Source organism: Octopus bimaculoides, chromosome 1 (genome assembly GCF_001194135.2).
Source record: "Octopus bimaculoides isolate UCB-OBI-ISO-001 chromosome 1, ASM119413v2, whole genome shotgun sequence".
NCBI classification, from domain to species: domain Eukaryota; kingdom Metazoa; phylum Mollusca; class Cephalopoda; order Octopoda; family Octopodidae; genus Octopus; species Octopus bimaculoides.
This window is the reverse complement of record NC_068981.1, coordinates 18,420,920-18,425,593: the sequence shown is the minus strand read 5'-3', so window position 1 is coordinate 18,425,593 and position 4,674 is coordinate 18,420,920. Positions and strand designations below refer to the sequence as shown.

The following is a 4,674-nucleotide window of genomic DNA, read 5'->3' as shown; positions in this document are numbered from 1 at the left end:
TATATATATATATATATATATGTATATATATGTATGTATAAATAATACAGAATGGGACAAGGACGCAAAACATCCAGACAGTTAGGTGATACAAGAAAGGGACAAAACATCCAGATAGACGATACAAAGAAAACACGGACAGGTCACACACACACATGCATATGTATGGATGTATGTATGTACGTCTGCATACGTGTTCCTGTCCCTCTATCATGCTTTAAACACTCAGCATTTGCCATAAAGCCACTTCCCTCCTTCGTTATTACATCCCTACTAAATTGAGGGTTGAGTCTTATCTTCAGAGTTACTCGGTGCCACAGAGCCATGAATAAAGCACCCACAAGACCCTGTAAAGTGGTTGACATCAGAAAAGGCATCCTGCTGTATAATCCCTGCCAAAGCAGACATTGCATGTAAGTGTAATTAATTGCAAAGCAAGGTATTTCTTGATGTGGATATTATTTTCTCACCACATAAATATTTGGATAATCATTCTGTAATATGAAACTTGAAGTCATAATGTATAATCACTAAGGAACAATGCTTAATTGACATTTAACAGTTATATGTACTGGTTACTCAGATTTCATTAATGTAAAACTAAGAATTTTTTATATATATTATATGTCAACATCATCATCATCATCATCATCATCATCACCATCATTGTCGTCATCATCATCGTCGTTGTCATTTAATCTCCATCTTCCATATTAACATGAGATGTATGGTGAATCTGGTTTTAACAATCCAAAAGACAGCACCAAGGTCCAATGTTTGCTTCAGCAGGGTTTCTGCAGCCAAGGCCCTTTACAGAGTGCATTAGGTCCTTTATTCATGGAAACCTGGAACTGACAAGATAAGACCCCCAGCCACCCACCCTCAATTAAGGTACAACAGAACAGGGATGTAGTACATGCATTTCCACAGATCACATGTCTCTATTTCTTATTTCTTTATTGCTCACAAGGGGCTAAACATAGAGGGGACAAACAAGGACAGACAAAGGGATTAAGTCGATTACATCGACCCCAGAGCCTAACTGGTACTTAATTTATCGACCCTGAAAGGATGAAAAGCAAAGTCAACCTCGGCGGAATTTGAACTCAGAACGTAACAGCAGACGAAATACTGCTAAGCCTTTCGCCCAGTGTGTTAACGTTTCTGCCATGTCCCTATTTCTGGGATGATCACAGTGTAGTCTGTAGTATCCACGGATAACCAGTTGATCATTATAATTGATTCATTTCTTCAGGCGATATAACATTAGTTAGAAAATTGCTATTTTTAAATCTCACAATGAGAGATAACATTAATTGATCTACAAAAGAGGGATGCTTGTCCATTTTTGCCAGTATAAAGGTCAAGTGAGTTCTGTGGGTATTTCTCTGTGTGTCTGATGGGGGGAGGAGGTAAGGTGATGGAAATAGAAGAAGGAATGGTAGTTATATGGGGATGGTGGTGTTGGTATTGTTTTGTTATTCATTCAGCAGATGTTAAGGATGGGTAGTACATTCTTTTGTTTGATTTCCTTTAAGGCATGACAGTTTTCAATAGTTTCTGAACTCAACAGGTCATTGAGGACTGCTGGTAAATCATAATATATATATTATAATTATATTACAATACATATTATAATATATATAATTTTATGTCAGTAAGTAAGGAAGTAAGGGAGTAACTCTTAAGCAATAAGAATAAAGAATATATTTCTAAAATGAACATTTACATTCTAAGGTGGTGAGCTGGCAGAAATGTTAGCACACCAGGCAAAATGCTTAGCAGTATTTTGTCTGTCTTTATGTTTTGAGTTCAAATTTCACCGAGGTTGACTTTGACGTACAGACTATTTAATTAATTTTTTCTAACTAAACACTTTCAAACTTCTGATACTGGTAGAATGTGTCACATAGAACAGGGTTTACTCTTAATTTTGTATTTTAGAAGTTATTTCGTCAAAAGTTACTGAGTGACAATGGGCAAATTTGTGTTTGATAAGTGCCAATACACGAAATTCTCAGCTTTTGACTTACTCGCTAACTTCTGCAGATGATATATACACATATTACATATATGTGTAAAAAAATCTCATCATGCAATCAAACCAATGAAAGAGCCTCAACCTGATCACTCAACATGTTAAAGATAGTAGCCAAAGTATCCCCCTACCTAAATCACACGCCCATTGTATGTAATCATCATCATCATCATCATCATCGTTTATCGTTTAACGTCCGCTTTCCATGCTAGCATGGGTTGGACGATTTGACTGAGGACTGGTGAAACCGGATGGCAACACCAGGCTCCAATCTAATTTGGCAGAGTTTCTACAGCTGGATGCCCTTCCTAACGCCAACCACTCATATCCCTAAAAAGATTGTTTGCTGAAGGCTGGAATGTCTTTGATGATGGGTTTGCAGTATCAGTTGATTTGAGGTTAAATAACAACAACACTATGGTAAATTTCTATATTAGCACCCACACGATTTTCACTAAGAAAAAAAAAAAAAAATTTGATTTTTTGCATGGAATCAAGTACCCTGACCTCCTAATATGCTGCATATCCTTTATTTTAGTTCGGAAAAAATGAGATGGGGGTTTCCCCCACCACAATCCCAGAATCATTGGAATTTTTTTTTTCATTGAATGAATTCCTGTGACCTCCTAATATTGCAAAATTAGGTTACTTAAGGCGAGCCTGGTAACTGATGGTTTTGAGGTCTTGTTGTTTGTAACTTTTGGTGAGCCATGGTGCAACCAACAACATGGTAAAAATCCCTACCATTAATTTGGCATGGATGGGTAATATCATATAATTCAATCACAACATATATTAAACACGAAAAAAATTGAAATATTATCATCATTTACATGGAAAAATTGAAATATTATCTTTCAGTATTTTACAAGGTAAAATCTTAAATTATTAATTGACACATTATCAATTATCTTATAACAGCAATGCCTGGAAAAATCATGGATTACATGGAAAAATACGAGCATGGAAAGTAATATTCTTAAGATTATAAACCTGGAAAATTACAGGACAAGTTATTATACCTTTAAAAGTATAGGACAAGCTATTATTTCTAGTAAAGTAAAGAATAAGAAACTTTATATTTAAAATATTGCAGCTAAAATTAAAATTTGAATATTAAAACTTATTTTATTATAGTTTACAAATAACACAATACTTATTTAAGTAGAATTTGGCTAATTTACTACCTTAAATACAGAAAAAAGTGACTAATGAGACAAACTTACAAATTAGCTTAACAGTTTTATACAATAAATTTAAAGATGAGAACTGTAAAGAGTGATCAATTAGAAGAACTAACATTCTTTGCTGCAATATTTTAAGTAAAAAGTTTCTTATTCTTTACTTTACTAGAAATAATAGCTTGTTCTATACTTTTACAGGTGTAATAACTTGTCCTGTACTTTTCCAGGTTTATAATCTTAAGAATATTACTTTTCATCCTTGCATTTTACCATGTGATATTAAAATATACCAGCAATCTGTTCAGAAACTATTGAAGACAGTCATGTCTTAAATGAGATCAAACAAAAGGCGCAGGAGTGGCTGTGTGGTAAGTAGCTTGCTTACCAACCACATGGTTCGGGTTCATTCCCACTGCGTGGCACCTTGGGCAAGTGTCTTCTACTATAGCCTCGGGCCAACCAAAGCCTTGTAAGTGGATTTGGTAGACGGAAACTGAAAGAAGCCCGTTGTATATATGTATATATATGTATGTGTGTGTATATGTTTGTGTGTCTGTGTTTGTCCCCCTCCCAGCATCGTTTGACAACCGATGCTGGTGTGTTTACGTCCCCGTAAATTAGCGGTTCGGCAAAAGAGACTGATAGAATAAGTACTAGGCTTCCAAAGAATTAGTCCTAGGGTCGATTTGCTCGACTAAAAGGTGGTGTTCCAGCATAGCTGCAGTCAGAGTAAAAGAATGTACTACCCATCCTTGACATCTGCTGAATGAATAACAAAACAACACCAACACCGCTATTTCTCTGTAAATTATCAAGCCTCTGGGCTTGTTTATAAATATCATCATCATCAGCATCATCATTTAACGTCTGCTTTCCATGCTGGCATGGGTTGGACAGTTTGACTGAGGACTGGCAATCCAGAAGGCTGTACCAGGCTCCAATCTGACCTGGCAAAGTTTCTACAGCTGGATGTCTTTCCTAACGCCAACTGCTCTGAGAGTGTAGTGGGTGCTTTCTACATGCCACCGGCACAGGAGCCAGTCAGGTGGCACTGGCAATGACCACGCTCGAATGGTGCCTTTTATATGCCACCAGCACAGGTACCAGTTAGGCAGTACTGGCATAGGCCATTACAATGACTTCACTTGACTCAACAGGTATTCGCAAACACAGTTTATTGCCCAATGATTCAAGGGTACTCTTAAATGGGCCAGTTATGCTACACTGGCATAGGCCACGGTTATACTCTCACTAGGGCTTGCCAGGTCTTCTCAAGCACAGCATATCTCCAGAGGTCTCAGTCACTCGTCATCGCCTCTGTGAGGCCCAATGCTTGAAGGTCATGCTTCACCACCTCATCCCAAGTTCTCCTGGGTCTACCTCTTCCACAGGTTCCCTCCACTGTTAGGGTGTGACACTTTTTCACACACGTGTCTTCATATATATATATAT

General features: G+C 37.1%; 1 protein-coding gene across 1 annotated transcript in view; it reads right to left on the bottom strand.

The window, feature by feature from the left end:
- LOC106867686 (protein unc-13 homolog D) overlaps positions 1 to 4,674 on the bottom strand; it is a 162,546-nt gene that overhangs the window by 22,289 nt on the left and 135,583 nt on the right. The gene's annotated exons all lie outside the window — the stretch shown is intronic.